At 43.1% G+C, this 21,924-nt stretch overlaps 1 protein-coding gene across 5 annotated transcripts in view; it reads left to right on the top strand.

The window, feature by feature from the left end:
* Nucleotides 1-21,924, top strand: part of gulp1a (GULP PTB domain containing engulfment adaptor 1a) — a 93,223-nt gene that overhangs the window by 16,127 nt on the left and 55,172 nt on the right. For all 5 annotated transcript variants that reach the window (XM_030427921.1, XM_030427920.1, XM_030427927.1 and 2 more), the window contains one exon: nt 20,183-20,267. The gene's annotated coding sequence lies outside the window, so the exon portion shown is untranslated. Of the gene's footprint in view, nt 1-20,182; nt 20,268-21,924 lie in introns of those variants that run through there.

The following is a 21,924-nucleotide window of genomic DNA, read 5'->3' on the forward strand; positions in this document are numbered from 1 at the left end:
GCCCGGGTGAGCTCTTCGTGCAGGAGCTGAGATGCAGACCTGGAGGGTGACTCCTCAGAGACTGTTGACGCGAGCTGGGTTTGACAGAGTCTCGGCGGCTCGGCGGCTAACACCGCTCTCCCGTCAGAGTCATAAAAATGAGATTTGGGGGGGGGGGGGGGGATGAATTATGCGCTTTGCCTCCCTCTAACTCACAACTCGAGATGTAATTACTTCTCCCCTGTTTCGATTTTGTCTCCATCATAGTCAGTACTCCGCTAATTCAAGCCGCTGTGATGGAGGAGATTTGTGCCGCAGAATGAGTATCAGTCGTGACCATCTCAGACTTCCACACGGGCGCGACTGAGGGTGAGCCGATGGCGTGTTAGCAGAGAGAGAGAAAAGAAAACACGCTTCAGACGACAAATAGACGAAACCATGTGAAAGCTTATGATGCTTGTTACGCAGAGTAGTTAGAATCTATATTCATTTCAAAGCAGGAGAGCCATTTTTTAGTGCGTTTTTCTGAATTCGCTTTCATGTGCGAGTCAGACTATGTGCATCATTACCTTCTTCATAATTAGAAAGCTGTCATTTATCTTCAGAGCCGCGGTGAGGTTCATTAATTGGTGGCTGAATTCACATTTATGTGTCGGCGCGAGTCATTTTCAACTGATGATCTGCCGATTATTCTGGTTATTCAATGATCGTTTAGTCTATAAAACTGAAAACTGTTCATTGTGAAATGTGCTCGTCACGGTTTTCCCAGAGAACGTCTTCAAATTGATTCTGTTATCCGACAAAACAGTCCAAAACCCAAAGAGTCCTGCAAAAGCAGCGAATCCCGACATTTGAGAGCCAGCTCGGAATCAGACGGTTGCTTTAATGGTCCAATTTAATGTCTGGCAGCGCCTTTCTGTTCCAGCAACACCATCTGCTTTCTCCATCAGCAGGAAGTTTTCTAAAGTCAACCAAAGATTCACACCTTGTATTTTGGATTTTTGTTTTGCACCTGCGGTCCTGATGTCGTAACAGCAGGTGAGCCGCGTGTGGAGGAGGAAGATCCTTGTTGATTATAAATCCAACAGAAGAGGTCGTATCTGCGTGTTCACACCAGAGTGTCTCTCTGCAGAGCATGTGTGGTTAACGGCTGATTGTTAGTTAATCGATAGCGGACGGCGTCGTTCCCTCGTACGGATCAAAAAATAAATAAAGGTATAAAATGCTGAATTGGGCGTCTGTTAATGTCGTCGTCTCCTCTCTTGTTCTGGGAATCTCTCTGCACCTCGCGGTTCAGATCCATTCCCATTCAGCGCGCCACACTGTGATTATGAGATGATTATCGATCTTGAATTTTCATCACTTATCTCCGTTCACGCCTGCTCAGACTCACCCACAACAGAAACATCGCTCGCATATTTACGCCTGTTGCGTTCTGACCGTCCAACTGATCCAGCTCGGTCTTTCAGAATGTCGATTATTGGGGTTTTGAATTTCTAGTTACTTATAAGCATTGATGATCTTTCAAGAGAACTGATTTGCATTAAAAACTTTGATCCTCCCCAGCCCTCCTCCTCCGACATGCCTCCGACATCAGAGTCGGCAGGGCTGCAGCTGACAATTTCTGTAACGTTACAAAATTGACAAACGTCTGGTCTGGTGTGTAGAGGTGAGACAGGTTGGAGTTGAATTCCTGCCTCTTTTTGTGTCGCACAAACTCCCTCGACTCTTTCATAGATGAAAGAAGTTATCGTCCCTCCGCGTGGCGGCCGGCTCTTCACCTCGCCCTCGTCGTGAATCGGAGAGTGGTGTTCACATTTGATCATCGTCAGCATTTGATTTCTGCATCGAGGTTACCGCTGTCTGTCAAGAGCGAGCGCTGCGCTGCCCACAGGTGAGGCTAATCCACACAGAGGGGAGTGGACACATCGGCTTGCCGGTGAACACACCTGATGTCAGATGATGTAGAAGGAAACGTCAGTCAGCAGACGGGAGGGGGAACCTCGTCTCTTATGGAAGGGGACTGCACAAAGCGGAAAACTTAATTCGATTTTAAAACAGGCGCTGAAATAACCAATGGAAGTATGATTTGACATCAAGACGCTAAGCAGACGTAATTTAAAATTCCTATACTGGCTACCGACATGCATCGATTTCTTTGCATCATACTGGCAGCGTGTTCTGCTTCAGGGGACTGAAGTAATGCCAACAGGAACAAATGGAGCACTCACAGCTTTTGTCTCCCCGTAATGGCCTGTCATTTACCAGAAGCAGCCGGTTCTTTAATCACTTTAGAAAACCCGAAAACACTGCTTTGAAAACTTCCCTTGTCGGGGAGAGAAAAAAAAAAAAAAAAAAAAATGTGAAGTCAGAAACTCCAGACACTTAGCCGAGGTCTTTAGTCACACTAATGTGACCAAAGGAGCGCCCGCCACTTGGGCGGAGAGCAAAATATAAAGCGAGTGGTCACGCTCTGCAGCCCGGCAGAGTGCAGAATACGCCACATTTGCATCGGTGTATTTTCTGATAACTCTGCTGACCGTGCCGCCGCTGCTGCTGCTGCTCCTCTGTCACTCGCAGATGCATGAAAAGGCCTCCAGACTGATCTTTCTCATAATATATTAAAAGTCCTACCTGCACACAAGCTGCGGGATTTATAAATGCACCTTCTCCAGCTTCATCACAAGCAAACAATGCACACTCAGACTCATCTCCACAATGCACACATTTTTTTCCCCCCCGTCCTCATCTTGACCTTTAGAAGCCGGTGTCCCCAACTTTGTCATGTCGTTTCGCCGGGCCGGGCTCGTGTTCCTCTTCCCCTCCCGGGCTTCTTCCTCCTGCCATGCTCTGCTGTTTCAGCCCTGATTGTGTCTCCTTCATCTGTCACGGCCCCTCCGGCTGTCTGGGAGGAACCGACAGTGATGGATGCTAATCACTTTGCCCGTGTGCCCGTGCACCCCCGGCGCCTAGTCAACAAGCTCAGCCCAGGCTTTCCCCTCTTCTCGGCTCATGAATAGACGCGCTGCTCTCTTCGTTTCTGACACGACCGTCACTTGCCGTCATATACCTGTGCTCCATTATTGTTGAGCTCGTACAGTAATCGTCGTTGCACTTAGAGGAAAGATATTAGCATGCGTGAAAGAAAAAAAAAGAGATAACCGCGTATCTCTACTTTATAAAAAATCGTCCTCGAGCTAAAAATAAACATCAAAATCTTGATTTATTGAACTTTCTGTTTGATGTGAGACACTCCGAGCGTTATCAGCAGCCTCTTATCTGCTCTGCGTTGATAAAGTGCAGGGAACGAAACACTTTACAGAGACAGAGACGGACAAAAATATCCAATATTGGTGCTTTCGTGGCCCTGAACAGTTTATTTCCTGAGCTGGAAGGCGAGGTGCTCGCTCAGAGAGGTCTCCCGATGAAGCCCCCCCCTAGAATAACCGCTTTGATCGTCTCGGGCCTCGTGTCATTGTTTGTTTGCACAGATGGCTTTGTTGTGTTGATCGCTGTGGTTTGTTGCTTATGTTAATGGCTCTGAGTATTTCCGCGGCTGTGGCGGATTAGAAATTCGTGTTTCACAAACCATTAAAAATTGGACCCAATCCACAGAAGCTCCTGCAGCATTAACCGCGGATCATTAGGGTAAAGAACACGGGTCTCTGAATCGTGACGACGCACGTCCCAAATGTCGACGCTCACATCGGCTCTGCGGTTCCTTCGCGAGACATTTTGTCTGAACGGAGACGAGCTTGTTTCTCACGCCCAAACAAATCAAACGTGTGTGATAAGTGCCTCTCTGTAGTCCCGGTTCGGAATTCAGAAATCCATTTTCAGTAATGAGCTGCTGAATTTCGTTGTCAGGAAATATTTCAGGCAATTAAATATTGATGAAAATCGCCCACGCGGCAGTGTTTGAAGGAGAACTCCAACTCTCTCTAACTGGTGACTGATTGCCATGGTCTTCCGGAAAGCTGGTGGAAATTAAAATTGAAGGCGACCGGGTTCTGTGTTCGTCTTATTCAACCAGCTGTGTATCATTACAATGTGGGAAGTGAGTGCAAATTAAAAAAACAGTTTGCATACAAACACAGGAGGTCCATTTTGCCTGCAGCCAGAACTCCCCGAGCTTCACATCATCCCGCAGACTTTTGCTAACGCTGTTAGGCTGTTGGTGGAGCTACAGATTGTATATATGTCCAAGGACACAGTATATAGAGTGCTGCCCTTGTCTTTCTCTTCCTAGTGGAACACAAGAAGAGTGGCTGAGATCGATCAAGTATGGATCCAGATTGTCTTTTCGCTGCCTACGAGGTTTTCAGAAACATATTTTCGCACGCTGCTGAAGCGTTACACGAGTAAGTCAGTGACAAACTAGTGTTGAGAGACCTAAACCAAGCTCCGCCCACCTCTGAGTGCATCACCGACCCGCAGGAGTGTTGATTGGTCCTGTGAGTTGCAGTTTATTCTGATTGTTGTAGGTTTTTTTTTACCTTTTCGGTGTCCGTCTCTTTGACAGGGTTCGTACACATTTTTCAAGGTCAAATTCAAGCACTTTTCAAGCACTTTTAAGGGTCATTTTTAAGATTTTCCAGCACCTTATTGCTGGGGTAAAATACGTATCTAAAGGAATATATATACTTTTTTTTATTCACTTTTTATAACAATTATGTAAATTGTATTATGCTGTAAACATCTAAAATTACATTTCATAATAGCAAAAACTTCAGAAATTAATTATCCAGTCTGATCCCAATTTTGAGAAAGCCACAGAGTTATAATGTCAAGCACTTTCAAGCACTTTAACTAAAATCCAAGCACTTTTCAGACCTTGAAAACACAACATTGAAATTCAAGCACTTTCAAGGATTTCAAGCACCCGTACGAACCCTGCTTTGAGTCTTATAAAAAACAGCAGCAGTTGAGATCCCCGAAGCCTTTTTACCTTTTTTAGTTTTTTTTAGTATGCAAACATAACATTTCTTCTGTTTTTATTTTGTGGGGTTGAACAGTAAAAACTGCAATTTCACAATTTCTCATCTCTGTCCTGTTTTGTCCAACAAACACTCCAGACTTCAGAGATATCCTCATATATACCACACAGAGGACAATAAAATGTGATTTTGTGTTGATGATTTGTTTTCTGATCCATTCTGGCTCACCAATATAGCAAAAATACATCCCAACATACACAGTCAGTGACTAAGTGAAAATGTTTCCTGCACTGGTCAGAACCAGACTCACACGCTTAAAAAGAAAAATGTTTGGAAAATGTTTTTTTTTTGTTCACATTTTTTCTAGTTTAGTTTGGACAAACCTTCCTCTGAGCCGTCCACGGTGGATTGTGATTTGGAAGCTGTGAGGTGAAGTTATTATGTCCCACACATTCACTAAAATGAAGGCCACATTCCCTGAAGCCTGTCTTCGGGGGGTTATGGTCAGGTAGGACACATTTAGTGCAGTAATGCGTCGGATCCAGTCCGTGAACTGTGGCTTGTGCCTCGTCTCTGTTCAGCGGCCAGGAGCTCACTGAGTGTGGTGGTGAGCAGGTTTACAGTGAAGTCAGTGAAGTGCTTTGACCTGAAAATGACTCTACACAAGAGCTGCACACTGATTCAGTCGGCACCATCCTTGTGGAAAAAGTGCCACCATTACTTGTCATATTTTATTTCTGAAGGCCGATTCATTTTGGCCTCCAAATGGTGAGCGATGAATAGGAATGATAGCGGCGCCGTCAAAGAGCACAGCGGCGTTCGTCTGTTCGTATGTGGACTGTTTGAGCATGATTGTAAAACTTAACGAGTCCTGTTTTTTTAAGTACTAATTTGATATGTGCATATTTTTAAAGAAAGGATATTCTGAATCACAATCTGAACAATCCAATGTAAATTATTTCACAGACACATTCAATTATCTTTAATATCTTCGGCGTAACCGCGGGCAACATAATGGAATAAGCTCGTGCTGACTTTTCTTGTCTCGGCTAATGAGAAAGAAAAAGAGAGAGGTAAACATATCAGATGATTTATTTTATTATGCTTGAAATTGTGGTGGAAGAAAAGCAGTAGTGCGTCTTTGTTGATGTCGAGTGTTCAACACAAAATCTTTGTGGTAAGTTTGTCAGAACGTTTGTTTCTGTGGTAAGAAAGCAGCCGCAAGGTCATCCGGAGTGTGATAACTGCTGTGTTTCATCAAGAGCAACATTGTGCGTTTTTTCCTGAAGAATATTCAGTGTGATTGCTGAAAGCTCCTGCAGCTCCTGCAGCCTGCTCATAGTGATTTGTGTTGTGCCACCTTCATTTTTTTTTTTACATCGCACCCTCAGTTGTTGAAAACTGCCCAAAACTCGGCTGTTCAAACACAAACACGTGCAAGATGCGAACAACAAATGTCACACAAGATGAGAATTGAAGTGAAGTTAGGCAAAGCTGGGAAAATTTATGAAATGAGATCTCAGCTCTTGTTTGACCGGGGAAGGCTGCAAAAGCATGGTCACCTCTGGATTTGACACGTGAACGGGGAACAGTAAAGGCTCAGTTATTCTGCTAATGTCTGGCTCAAATTGGAGGAATTATTTGGTGGGATTTATAGCTGTTGGAATTATTTGACCCCACCCACAAACGTCTGTCAGCCAATCAAAGGGTCGTGGTATGTTCAACCCAATCGCCAAAGTAATGGTTAGCTAGCTGCTTTTCTGCGATACCATAGATTCAAACTGAGTGTTTCTTTATGTTGGATTTTCTCTCATATCACAGTGCTGTGCTAAAGCTCTGGTTAGGTTTACACACTAAACCCACTCCGTAAGTTTTGGCTTGAAATACATATTTTGGTCCACTCCATCATGGATGTAGATGGTCCAACATCCCGTAAAGAAACAGATTAATTTGGTTGCCACAAACAGCTGGAATCCAGTTATGTGACTCGAACTGCAGCCTTGATGGCTACAATACAACACCTCCAACCTCCTCCGCTTCCTGATGTGAAAGTCAGCTAATAACTATTAAATGCTGCGATGTGCTGCGTTTGCTACAAACGTCAACCATGGATGTATTTTTGGTTTGCAGAAACATTAACTGCTAACATTATATCCTGGCGACGGGGCTGATCTCCTCAGCGTCATCCACTGAATCCACAGACGGCAATTTTCTTCTACACCCGAGGGTTGTTGAGATACGCACCAAAAGTCATATCACCTCTCTGAACATGCTTTTTGTGCTTTGGAACCATGTTTTCCAGCAGCAAGCATGTAGGACGAGCAGCACGTCAAAGAACGGATGTGTGGAAATAGAAACATAAAGAGCAGAGATAAAACAATCGCTCTCGTTAGGTAGTCGGCCCACGTGTAACGGTTGTATGCACGAGATACGATGTGCACACAAGAGATGACAATTTCCTTCCAAGTGGGAGCTCAATAGTCGTTCGGCAGCGGAAGAATCATTTCCAGTTGCTTTGGATGCTCTCACTCTGCCCCACGGGGAGTTTGAGCTCTCTGTAAGAACTGAGGAATCCTGACCTCTGAGCTGAACCTCTAAATCAAGATGAGCTGGAAGAAGTCTGAAGATGTGTTTCGCTTGCTTAGTTATCCTCAAGGCTATTTCCTGTCACAGCCACTCCGAGCACTGACAGAGAAGGATAGCCCCCAGGCAGATTGTTTTGGCCACTGGCCCATACATGCATTGAACTTTAAAGTTGGCATGAGGTCCGTCTCTCTCTGTGTGTGAGTGGAATCCACTCCGGGGGGAAGTTCAGTTCACGAGGCTGCCATGCCGGGCGGAGACGGACTGATAATGGGAGCGTCTCAACCGCATGATTTAAATCAGGTCAGTATGTTCGGTATGCGTACGACAGGCTGATTGTAGCTAACCACTTTAATTTACCTGAACATACCGCACAAGGTCACATCATGTAACATCGAGTACGTAACGTGTAATTAGCCTTCAGTGCCCTTCGAAGTTGACTAGAGAAGATGTAGATGAGGATGAGTCGGTACATGAAAATGTTCAGGCTCTGTCTCGTAACGGGTCGACATCAGGCCACACGATTCACAGAGGCAGAGCTGCAGCGACTAGTTGATTATTGCCAAATATTTTGATGATCAAAGTCATTTTTTAAGTAAGAATTTCAAACAGTTGTCGGCTCCAGCTTCTTAAACGTGTGGATTTGGTTGTAAATAAAGAGTTTTTGGGTTTTTAGTTAATAAAAGAAAAGCAGTAATTTGAAGAAGTCGCTTTGCGCTCTGGGAAAAAAAAAAAAAAAAAAGTCGTAATGAGCATTCTTTTCTCACAACTTTCCCGCCAATTTATGCACCAAACTGTCAATAATGAAAACAATTGCTGCACAAAGAATTAATCTAAATGTAAATACAATATGAAGGCAGAAAATTATGCAGTTGACCGGCGCACAGTGCCAAAGAAAGCGCTCTATTGCTTTAGTGTTTGCTAATTACACCCTGCTGTCTGAAACCGCCCCCAGATGGCATGACATCATCATCGTAATGATACAGAATAATGGCAGCCTTTATGCTCTTTTTAAAATATTTTTAAAATAATTCCGTCCACATAATGTTTTGTAATTGCAGGAAATGTGTCACAGAGCCTCTATTAACTCGTTTCTGTATTAGTGCGCACAAAGGCCTGAAGGTTTCTTTACTACTGAGTATGTGTGATGAATGTCTCTCCCACATTTTCTGTTCAATGTTCATCAGATAGACGACTTTAAAGCAACGTTATGTAACCTTTTTACATTAAAATAATCCAAAATAGTGTCTTGTAATAGGGTGAATAGTGTCTCTGTCACAGATATCACTTGTTTCTGCTCTATGTAACTTAAATGAGAGGTTCGGATCACAGCGTTACTTCAACATATACGTTTTCAACACATAACATTGTGATGATGTAATGAGTTTTGTTTGTAGTCAGCAGCTACTTTACATCTGACAGATTCAAACCCAATCAAGATAATAAGTATTTGCTAATTACGTTTCTGCAAGACCTATAAGATGATAAGTAAAAACTGGACGTTTCTTTATTTTGCAACCTTTTGTTGCTGAATTAAGTTGAATTTTCAATTTCTCTCTTGTCACAACACTCTGGTTAGGTTGTTTAGGCAAAAAACCCATTTGGTGAGGGTTAAGAAAACATGATGATTGAGTTAAGATACCTGTTTTGGTCGCCACGCTCACGGATGGTGAAGGTCCAACATCTGGGGAAAAATCGCTGCATCGGGTCGCCACTAAACACCCCGGAAATGCCTCCAGGTATCGGATCTGATATCCAGCAGTGTGTCTTTAACTCCTGTCCTCCGTTTGGCAGCGTTGTTGGCTCTTAATAACAAGCCAATTTCCACATAATATTGCTTAAAAAAAATGTGTGTATTAATGTAACCATTGAACGTGATGTGGATTTTCTGCAGCATGTTCTTGAACAAAAAACACATTTTCCTAATGGCACGTATCGGACAACATATATGCTGATAGCAGTATGTCTTTGGGACCATACTGCAGACCATCACTTCCAAACAGTATCACCATCATAAACCATATTTACAGGATGCAGTTTGACAGAAATACAAGGTAACAGTAAAGGACTGTAATCCATCTCGTCATCGTCCTTTGCCCCACTTCTGTGTTCCCCGACACTTCCGTTTTCTTTGTTGTACAGTGTCGGAGCAGCTCAGTAAAGTCAAACTATCTTTAGAGTGACACACTTTACCTCGTCCCGCTCTCTCCTACAGCATCAACAACAAAAGATAATGAAAACTGATGATCCCCCGTCAGACCGGCTGAGACCTGTTGCGTTAAAAATGTTCCTGTCAAACTCCAAATCAAAGCTGAAGTCGGCTGTCACACATCACGGCTGCTGCGATGCGTACGAAAGGTCAACCGTTTTGAAAAGGTCACTTTTCCCAAAATAGATTTAGAAACATTTTTGGAGTAAAATGCAGTGGGTTTTTTTTTTTTTACCTCAAGAGGAAGCAGTGAACGAGAGTCTAAACATCCTCTGAGTGAATAATGCGAGGGTGTTAGAAATGCAGCTTAGCCCCTCGGTGACACTGAGTCAACTCACTGAAGTGCACTTTTAACTTTCTGTGACAAGTTGAGTCAAAGTGCTCCTGTTCGGTTCCTTGAAGAGAAAAATAATGACAATATCTATTTCAGTTCCACCCACCTTAAGATTTATGTTATGTGACGCGTCGTGACATTTCCCCCCCCCCCGAGTGCTTCCTCGAAGGCATCTGCCGTCACTGAACCTGTCTGACTCTTCACTCTGGCGTCACCGGCTCGTGGGTTTTCCATCAGTTTTCTGTAACTCTATTGTTCGGATCCCGTCGGGATTAGGCCGCCATCGGTTATTCGAGGAGTTTGACTCTCTCAGTTCCTGTGGTCTGCGGGATTTTTCACTAAATAATACAATAATAACAAAGCTTTATAGTCTAAAAGCTGAATTGTGAAGCAGGGGGCTTGTTGCAAGACGAGTGCCGCAGAGGAATGTGCTGAGCCGAGATGAGAGGATTTTTTCAGGAAGCGGGGATGATGACCGGAGTGCGGACCCCTGTGGTGCTGGATTGGCAACCGGGCCCCCAGGAGACACGAGGGGGAAATAGAGAGATTCTGACTTGAAGTGTAACAGCAGCTCAAGCGGACCATTTTTAAAATCAATGCGGTTGAAAAATAATGCCTGAACTTCCAGACGGCAGTTTGTACGTGAGCGGGCAAAGCTTAAAAAAAACTTGAGTACATTTATGTTTCAAGGGAACTGAAGCCTCACAGAAACACAAAGAACAGTGCGGACTGTGGTTGTTTTCTGCTAATTAAAACAACCAATTATAATGAAAAAACACACATCCGCCGCTAAACAAAGTTAATCAAATGTGGAGGAGAAGCACGGAGAGCCTCAAGTTTAGTTTTGCAAGTCTAATAAGCATTAATGCCGAGCAAACATAATGAACTTAACAAACGTCTAATCTGGCGGAGTACACACCAGACACACCGGGATCATTAAAACTAAAATAGTCTCACCGGCTTCTGATGAAACCCTCTCAGCGCACAGATATCATGCCGCCGGAAGTTCTGACTCATTTCTGAGAAGCCGCTCTGAGTCGCTGCTGTGGGGGGAAAGCCACACAGGGCCTTGTAGAGAATAAGTCTATTTTTGTAATCGATTCAAACATTACCTGGCAACCGGTGCCGCGATCCGAGTTCGCCAAGTTCGATTTCCTCGGATGATGTGACTCTCTCTTGTTGCTCTGTGGCATTCTGAATGAACTCGTCACCCCGACCGGAGAGAGAGAGAGAGAGAGAGAGAGACGGGGGAGGACGTCACAGATATCTAATGTAATAGTGATGAATGGGGGAGCGAAGGGATTTCTCACAGCCAGTCCTTCTGAGGAGGAACTGGACAAGATGAACGTCAGAAAATCTCCCAGCTGGAGTCTCAGAATCCTCAACAGATTGTCTGAGTCTTTTTACTCGTTAGCATGATTGCGGACAATCATGGATGGATTTTTGGATCAGCCAGTCGGCAGTGACTCACGCGACGGTCCTGTCAATGTGATTGTCAATCGATAACAGCAGTTTGTGATAGTTGTACTGTAGGTAGGAGCGATCACTGTGGAAGAAATTAAAGATTTAGGAGCTGCCACCTCTTCAAGTCGACTTCCAGCAGCCTGTAAAGCTGCAGCAGTATCATCCAAAGTTCCTGACCTCGTATATCCTGTTTTAATGTTTGCTCTGGCACAAGAAGATGACATCTCTTTCTTAATCACCCACCCCCCTGAAATCAAAGCTCTGAAGATTGTCCTCCAGAGTCGTTTCAGCGAGACGCCGCAACACGTGTGTTTACCTCCAAGTGCCGAAATCCTCCATCGCCTGCGGTAAATCATGATGGGAGTCAAAGGAGGAAGTCACGTGACATCATTATAGAGCAATTCGTGAGATACTCGGCGGATAAAGTCTCAGGCTTAATCCCGGATGTGTCTGAGTCACGGGCCGTTGTTGGTAAGTGGGAAAATCATGAAAACTTTATAGGAGCCACAAAGCACCCAGTGAAACCAACAACCAACCAGAGAGTGACAGACGTACACGGCTTTGGGAAATGATTCCGTCCGTGTTTTGGTGGAAGATGTGATGACGGCTAAATTGCCCCTCTCCAGTCAGAAACATGTTGCTCTGCGGCTCAGTTTCTCCCCCCCTGTCACTGTGAATCATCCGTATGAACAGATGATGGCTTCTATTTATTTAATTTTTTTTCAATTTTGTACTCTGCAGCTCAGAAATCGAAAGGCAGGAACCAAAATTACCGGCTTATCATTATTACCTCCACAGAGGAGGTTATGTTTTTCTCCCCTGTCGGTTTGTTGGTTTGTCGGTTTGTTGGTTTGTCAGCACGATTACACAAAAATTGCTGAATGTATTCTTGGGCGAAGGATGGGTCTCAGCTCAGAAGTCACTTTGATATTTTGTCGATTTTGTGGGCAAAAGTGGGCGTTTCATAATGTGGAACTCTTGTCTAACTGTCTAACGTACTAGTCACTGAAACTCTGCCTGAGAAATGTAAACACAGGCTCTTCCAGTCTGCAAGCAGACCATTTGGCAGGCTAAACCAAATAGAAAATATTAAATCTTCTCGCTGATGGTCTCGTTTTCTTATGTAGGTCACATGGAGGCACCATTATTAAACTGAGATTGTTTCATTACCAGTTGTAAACTCCCTATGGTGGCTTTAAAACCCCAAAATAGGGCTTATTTCCATATTTTAGCTACTTTCTCAGGGAATGACACATTGATTCAGAGTCATCAGAGGTATTTAGGTGGCTGGTATCTGGGAGTTCCAACAGAGTTCTGTTCTAGATTTACATAATGTTTTGGAAGAACATTGGTTCATCGTTCATTACAAATGAACCCTTCCTCAATATTGCATTCTCCATGATGTGGTGGGTTGGACATCATCGACCACTGGCAGACAGCAGCACTGGCTTATTATTATTATTATTATTATTATCTATGAAGCCCTGCTGGGTCAGCTGTCAGCTTACCTCTGTACCTGTCTCTGTCTTAATTCTGGGAGTTATCAGCTACGCTCTTCGCGGTGATGCTTTTTTTTTCATTCTCTGGCTTTTGTCAGATCTGGGGAAGACGGCATTTCCCTGCTGTGCCCCTCTGGCGGGGGGTGCTCTGCGAAAAAAAGTGAAATAAAGGCAACATGAAATAAATAAATAAATAATAGGGAGTGATGTTAAAGCTCTGGTTTGATGTGTGTAGCACACGAAAAGCACTTCCACTGACATCTTTTATATATTTATTATTTATTGGTTCTGGTGCTTTTACACCAGAACCACTGTGGCTAAAAAGCCCGGGCCTGTTGGTTTGACCTGCTCAGGTTTCTGCTTTAGGAACCGTCATCACAAAAGGGAGAAAAAGCTCCCCTCAGCTTTGAGCGTTACGCTCAGCAGGGGGCATTTGTTGTACGTCAAAAAACCCTCAAACCCACCTGAGAAAACAGTTGAATTCCCTCACACCGTCTGGAGGTTAAAAAGAAAAGTGTTTATCGTACATTGGTTAGCGTTGCTCAGCAGAACCGCAGACGTGTGAAGGGTTTCTGTGTTTCTTGCAGGAATGGAGGAGGTGTGTTGGTAACGTTTCATCAATAATACAAATCCCCTTGTTGCATTTTGCTCGTCAGCCGACGGTCTGGCTGTTGTGCGCGCGCCGCGGGGGGAGAGCCTGATTAATTCTGCATCGCTCGCGTGGAATTACGGTTCAACGTAGCTTGACTGAAGTTGACACAGAATATCAGTTAGTGTTCAAACTGGGTCAGGTTTTACATTAAAGCTGCATTACAGTTCCATTTTCTTCCAAAGCACGGCAAAGGCGATGCACTCGGGGGGTTTGGCTGCATCAAATTCTCAATATCGTGTGTGCGTATTTGTGTGAAGCGCCGGCAATATTTCTTCTGAGAAATCTAATGCGTCTTCTGAGATGCAGTTTATGACATGAGCATAAACCTTGTTTGCACTTCTTACATCTTTCTCGGCTTTTCCAATAGACTCATTCAGACCTTATTTTATTCATCAGCAGTCCGACTCAATTTTCTCCTCCCTGTGCGCGGACGCGCTGACGGACGTCTGCCTGTCAGCTCCACAGCCAGGTGATGAAAATAGAGTTTTTTTTGCGTCCTGTGATCTCATTTTTTCAAGTTTTTCGCAATCTTTCTGGGAACATATTTCTCCAAAACTGAATTGCTGGGATCTGGGGGGAAGCGGAGGAATATCAAACGTCAACAAGAAAGTGAATTTAAAGCGCAACATGGTGATAAAAGAAAGTCAATATATTGTATATATGGTGTGTTTGTGATGCACGAGTCTTCTCTCAGAGCACATACAGGCTTTACGTGTTCGCCCGTGAACATCCGTAGACATGAATGCATGATTACGTATATGTCCGTAGGGTTTGTTTGTATGGTGTACTGTGTATTATATCCAGATGTGTAAGTGCAGATAATTACTACACGTGTAAAATACATGCTGTGCATCTGCATGTGAGTGTCAGGACTCAACACTGTGTGGAATTATCATTGAGGTCCATTTAGTGGTTGTTCTGGTTGTTTCTTGTTCTGTTGTGGAAGCTGGGATGATGCTCATCAGCAGATTGAGTTTTGCATTCCTCATGTGATTTGTAAGCACTTCTATCTGTGCGGTTCATGTTAAAAACTTTAAAACAGCCACTTAATGGATCTTGGAGTCGTTGCTACATTAACTTGCGCCAAACTCGTCAGTTAAAGCAGATTTGGACCCTCTCGTGTCACTTTTTTGCATGTGCAGGGCTCCTCAGTCCAGTTAGCAATAAGAAAGATACAACGTTTGGTTAATCTTTCAAAGCTTAAGATATTTTACATGTTGAGTTTTGGACTGTTTGGTACAGGTAGCCAAAATACACGGTTAGGTTTAGGAAAACATTGCGGTTTGGGCAACACGTTCTCACTCCCAACCCGTTAAATTCGGCAGCTTGGTCAGTGGCCTCAATCTTCAAATTATGATGCTCTACCTACATCTAACCTGCGGGGCTTCCTGCCAAGTCGGCGATAATACCTCAGATTGAAACTTTCAAGATGAAGCCTTTTGAAGGTTTTTAACATCGTGAAGGTTTAGTCACCAACAACTACTACGTCACTTCCATAACGGCACGTAACTTATGGAAGTTAATTTACTAATATAACTTGTTTTAAAAGCAAATCAATCCTAAATATCACAAGTTAAAAACGATCGTTGTTGGATCATCCAACCACCCCAAAGTGTACGTTCTTTTTCTTTTATCCCACCCTGCAAGAGGGACGCCTGCAGACATGACGCTACAGGGATATTTATGGCATCATAGTTTGAAGCGTTGGGTCGTATTTGATGCTTTGGAAGAGAGGATCAGGCTGTTTCATAAAAACAGAATTCCATTCATAGACAAACCTTGATCTGTTGTACTTGTAGTCATTTGAGGTTTTTTTTACTTCAGTTTCTTACTCTTAGTGAAGGTCAGGCGGCTGTCTCTGTTACGTCTTCAATCACAAATATCAGCCGGTGAATAAAGTAACATGAACATGAATGACGACCAAACTTTAAAAAGATAGCGGCTGTAACAACAGACTGGATTTTCTCTGTTGTAGTTGTAAGAGTTATAAAATTAGAATTATTACGAGGGTTTAATCTCCAGTACAAGATCCCCCCCAGCAGCTGCACTTGATTCACTGTATACAGTTCACTGTGGTGTTATTTAAAGCACACCAACATAATCTTTGCCCATTGTCGTTTAATGCTTTAAGAGCACCAATGTACCGTGAAGGATGAGATTTAAAAAAAAAAAAAAGCCTAGGAGTCACAAAGTCTCTGCTTGTTACTTTGACTAACCTCTTTTCTCAAATATTCCAAAGCTGATTTATTTGACTTGTTTTGTGTGTGTGGGTCAGAACGCCGCGGGCTTCAAGTTGCTGGCTTGAACCTTCTGTACACACAAACCTGACATCAGCCCGGTGCAGGCGGAGTCCTCCCCCTCTGGAGGCGAGATGGGTCGGAGCCAGTCTGGTGCTATCTGTGAGTCCCCGGCCTCTTATCTACCACTTCCAGCATGTTACGTACCCGGTCTGCGCTTCTGCCCACATGATGGTGTTTTGTTATCTGGGAACTCGTGCTTTGGAGCCCGGAGGGAAGTTAAAGGTTCAAGATCTTTGGGAAACTTTATTATCTAATGAGGCTTAGGATGTGGGGCTGCGTGGTGGAAGGTGCATGACCTCAGCCATTAAGACGTACTAAATTCTCCACAACTGCTTCTTCCATCTGATACTAACCCTAGATCCCTCCGTCCTGGTCCTGGAGCAATGTGGAGAACAGCGATTGATTCTCGTTCCCTTCACCAGGCATATAACTTAGACTGAGATGTCTTTAATTGGATTCTTTACAGTAATATTGGACATATTATCATCACATTTTCTGTGACAACTGTCTTTTTTGTACCCTTTCACACTGGACAAAAACCCCACCAACAACCACGAACATCTGCTGTTTGTTTCCAGATGTTTCCGCTGTACGGTCTCACTATAAACTCGGTATATCAATATGTGGTTGCGCACTCTTTGGTGAGCTCCATGACTCGTCCCAGACAGTGTTCTTCAGTGATCTGTGTATTTGATATCACATCGTTGTGTATGGGAGGTGATGGTCTGCCTTGTAAGACCGTTTGGGTTGTTTTATGAGAAGTTTCTTCCACCGGAATGTCTTTTAAAAAGTCAGATACGCTGGATGATATGGTTTTCACTATAGGACATTAAACATGATTAATGGAGACAATGGGCGTTTTTGTCTTTTGTGTGGGCAGAGGTTTTTAATTTTCAGTTTCAGACATAGTGAATGTACTTTGTTCATTCGTAGTTGCAGTTTAGTTCGGTTTAGGCAACAAAACTTGGGTAAAATATCATGTTGTTTTGGAGTCTCATGATGGAAACATGACACACAGTTAGACTCTCTCATTTCTTGCTTGATGCTTATTCAATGAAACACTTCGCTGCATGTATAGTTTTCCATTCCTGTTCATTCAAGCAACTCTCAACACAGCTCAGTCAGCGTTGAGTTTGACAGATGGACTTAGGTAAAAGATTGTAAGAATTAGCACGATTTGCAAGAATCATCAGCTCCGGAAATATTCTGTGTTCTAGACGTCGTCTGTTCCCTGTGTTCTTGTGTGATTGTGATTATGAGCACGATATAAAGGGAAAAGACAATCTTGTCTTCTGGCAGTGGAAAATAACTTGATGTCCTATGTTTTTAGCTGTTTAAAAAGCCTGCATAATCTGCAGATTTTGCAGTAAAAATGGTTTTAGTATCTTTATTCTGTCCTTCATCTCCTGCAGGCCGAGCTGTCCGTGCTTTGTTCTTAAAGGGAGCTTTTTGTTGTCTTGGTGATCTCGAGCAGGGGTTCATGTTCTTGGCCTGTTCAAAATCCCTCCGAGTCATATTTAATGTTGGGCTACACACATAAACCTGACTTGACTTGGCATACTTTATCAAGGCCTGTTTCTTGGAGTTTGTTTTGGAGTCGACTTCTCTGCCGAGCTGTCAAAACTTGCCTAAGAAGATTAATCAGACCTCCTTCCCTTCACAACAAGAAACCCACTCCTGTCCCCGGGACTTCAAGCTTCTCAGTGCCAGTGTATCTTAATTATGGATTTTGGGTGATTGGCTTCCACTAATGAGGAGGAACAGGATAAATTAATTTCGACTGAACGGTGCTGTGATCCTCTGCCATTTTCTTTCACATATTTTTGCAGCGTGAACTTATTACAGGGACAAGTTGTGCCGCATAAATTGAAGCCTTTTAGCAGACGGTTGGTTTCCTGCCCCACAGGTCCAAACACAACTATTAACGTCCGCGGCATTTATACTTATTTCTAATTTACATAATGAAATTGTTAACAACTTATCCGTGTAATAAACGTGCGTCGCTCAATGTGCATTGCATCCCAAACACCTGAAGATCCAGCTAAATATTTATGTAAAGCCTCGTTTCTGAATCCCAAACTCTTGGCTGGAGGGGAGATTAAAACGACAGTCGCCTTTTTATCTATTCTTCCGACATTATTCTGCATAATATATACTGTGAGATGCCAAAAGGCACCCACTTGAACACATCTAACCCTGGGAGGAAATCCACTCTGCATTAGTCCTCGGCTGGAGATAGATGGTGGAAATGTTTTATCATGTCAGCTTTGTTTTTGCTGAGATGGAAATCACATTGTAAGGGAAGGAAGGGAATTATTTTCAAGAAATAAGAAAAAGTTGTTTCAGACTTTTCGAATTGGATTGAACTCAACACAGTCGTTTTTTTTTTTTTTTTTAAATAGATGTCTTTCTCCTTTGTTGGACAACTCCACTTTTCCACTGGAGTTTGTTTTTTTTGTTCTGCCGATGTAATATCAGATTTCTGCTGATGCATTTGACGGCGGTCCAGTATTGCAGAGCTTGCACCATGAATCTGCAGGACAAAGCAATAAATAATATGAACTCCAAATCCCTGAGAACATTTTTTGTGTGTGGTGCCATTTTCTTGGTGTTGAATGGCTTCCAAGTTGAAATTTCAAAATGTATCAGTGTGTGGTTGAGTCTCATCACTCTGATAAAACTGATGCGTTTACTCAAGACGACGTGTTTCATTCAGTCGCCTGTCACTACATCGGGCTTTGGAAAGTTGGTGGATGAAACTAAACTTTCAAACAATTCCTCGATGTGTCAGCAGAGAAGCGAGTTGTCCCATGGTGTCAATTTTTTTGTGTGTTTTTCTCGTGGGTGTTTATTCGTCCAAACCAACCAGATTAGCTGCTGCAGTCAGGCTAATAGATAGGAGTGAAGATAGAATCCACTTCTCTAATCCCAAAAGTAAAAAGAAAGTAATCTCTAAACTCTTGTCCCGTCGGTATTCTCCTTTAGATCAGAATAAGATAAGGATAAGAATAAGATCCAGGTGTTTATTCCTCCAGAAGTTCTGGCTCTGCACCCGACTCTCTCCTCAAGAGCTAGCCAGCTCTGAGCAGCTGCAGCTTCAACATCGTTTATCAACTATTTTTTCGATCGTGAGAAACAAGTCAACGCCAGCTCATAGTTTGTATGCATGGTATGTGGCCACGTCTGTATTCCACAGAACTTAATGGGAAGATTGATTGTTGTATCACCATCATGCAAACTTCCACTTTGGTTCTTCTCACAGCTTGAAGGTCTACAGTTGCTGTATTCAACACTACGTATCAACACGCAGCCCTTATTAATGCACACTCGTTGCCCTTTACATCCATCTCTGAATGTCATTTCCCCCCTAAATCCTCAGGGACCTCTATGATAACTATCCAATACCACAGGGTCACACATAATAGAATACCTTGGCCCTCATTTATCAAGTGAGTACAACCACTTTATGTAGAAAAGGATCGGGTCCTTTTTTAAGTACCAGTGTGAACTTCACAGATATTTAGATGAAGGTCAAGGTTTTTAGAAAATCTGCTCGGATCTAAAACTTTAAACGAAGAGTCAAGTGAGATTTGAGGGAGTGAAGGTGTGATAAAGACAGAAGAGATGCAGTGATCTGTCGAATGGGACTGAATGACTTTTGATTTCAGATTTGCCAGAAATGCATTTTGATTGATTTTTTTTTTTCTTCTTCTTCTCTTGGACATTGACTTTTTGAGGGTGATTGATCAGTGTGTTTGTTTGCTTTCTTTAACCCATGAATACACACTGACAGCTCACAAATCACCACCGCTGACACGGAGCTATAAATTCAATATCTTACATGACTGAAGACGCGTTAGTACTGGACGGTTTATGGTGTTTGAGCAAACATATTTTTTAAGTGTCATCGAGTTTTTCACGTTATCCCCCTATCCTCCATAGTTAAGGAGAGAAATCTCTAAAAAGGCGCCAACGAGGAAAAAGAAAAATACGCTTTCCATCATCTGTCACAGCCTTTCGTGAGAACAGAACAAACCTAAAATCAAACAAATCAGTTTTCCCACGCTGAATGAAATGACTAAATAGCTTTGTGACAGATAAGTACCTGTGCAGACTGTATGAGTGAGTGTAATCACTGCGCAGAGCAGGACATGCAGCCGGGCTCGTTTCGTGTCTGAAAGCCTGATTCTACAAATGTTTTTTCCTTCTCTCTTCCTTCCTACAGGAGCGGCGGCACTAATGAGCACCCAGCACCCTTTGATGAGTGAGGCACAACAGAAAAACCTGAACATCAACAGTCCACAGTAACGGTAAGACTCCATATACTACTGTTTTACACACTCAGAGCTCCTCTGTGAAGTTACTATTATATATCATTATCATTATATTGTTATATAACTCCAGACCGCCCTCAGCCAAGAATGAACTCTCCAAATGAACCTCCAGTTTTTCGTTCTGAGCAGTGTCAGTCGCACATCTCGCAGCATATTCAGCTGCCTATATTCTCGTCAGGGCCTGTTTGTTTTGTGATATAACACAGGCAGGATTAAGGTGGCATTTTGATACCGTCTTGTTTATTTTCCTTAGAACATATTCTTGGTATTATTGCTCTGCAGTGACATTTCTGAAATATCACCGCATATAATAGGCACTGTTGTCAGTGGCACCCAGATGTTTGTTAAACCATGAGACCTCTTCATAATGAGTTTTTCTTAGATCGCAGCACCCCTCGGTGTGACCCCCCCCCCCCCCCACACACACATCACACACATGTGATATATATGAACTCATATCGGGACAAAGTGTAACAACACGGGCTTATTCTGCTGTTTTCTGTTGCTATGATCCTAAAATAAGCATCGAGTGAGTACGCTCATTGAAAAGAATGCTTTTCTTCTCTTCAGAGGGAGAATTAGCTCACAGTTTCTCGCTTCCAAGGACATAAAACATTCACACATGGCATCATGAATCAGTTCTGTTTTTCCCTTTTACCTAGCCGCTTGAAATATTCAGCAGCTCAGCAGGCTGAAGAGGTTGTTTTGTCTTCAGACGTCTCTTTTGTTCAGTGACATCATTACTGCAGATCGTTGTCTCGTGTAAAACTGCGGAGGAGCGAGATCTCTTTGAGCATTTGTTTTTTTCATGTTTTTTAAAATGTAGTTTAAAAAAGTGGTAAATTAAAGTTTCACCTCGTTTTAGAAGCGACGCAACTTTAACTAAATCTGTACCAATTAAATACAGTTTTAGACAAATAGTTCTAAATGCCGTGGCACCATTTGTCTGGCTTTGTTGCAACTGTGTTGTTTCTTTAGGTTCTAATTCTGTGTTTTTGTTTTTGACGTCGCGGTGCTGATGGTGTGGCGGCCCAGTCACCAGAGCGAATGTTGGCATTGTGTGCTTCTGCAAACCACACATACGTCAAAACTTTAGGATTTCTTTCATGTGGACCTTTTGTTTCTTGTGACATTGCTGTGCTTTATGGTCTGGTTAGGTTTAGGAACAAAAACCACTTGGTTAGGGTTAGAAAAAGGTTTTGGCATAACATTCCTGTTTTGGTCGCCAAAGCTGGAGATGTACAGGCTTCCCGTCATAAATATCAGATTTTTGTTGCCATGAACATGGATGGGAATTGTCCCAACCCAATGGTGTGACGCTTACAAATGCTGAAACAGTTTGCCAGCTTTCTAGCAGGTGACTCCACCACCATCTCCTCCACCACCTGAAGTGAAGTTCAGGTTGTGATCATGTCATGTGAGTGTGACATGACACATTTTTTTTTTTTACATGGCCAGAAATGTTTACCAACAACATTTTACCCTGGTGACATGGCTGGGTTTGGTGAGGGTTGGGCAAAGGTCATGTTTTGGTTAAGCTGGTGAAAAATGTACCGACGTCTCATCAAAAATATCCAGCGTGTAAAACAGCGTTCCGCCTCCACTGTCCTCACCACCTCCTGACATGAAAGTT

Source organism: Sparus aurata, chromosome 9 (assembly GCF_900880675.1).
Source record: "Sparus aurata chromosome 9, fSpaAur1.1, whole genome shotgun sequence".
Taxonomy (NCBI): domain Eukaryota; kingdom Metazoa; phylum Chordata; class Actinopteri; order Spariformes; family Sparidae; genus Sparus; species Sparus aurata.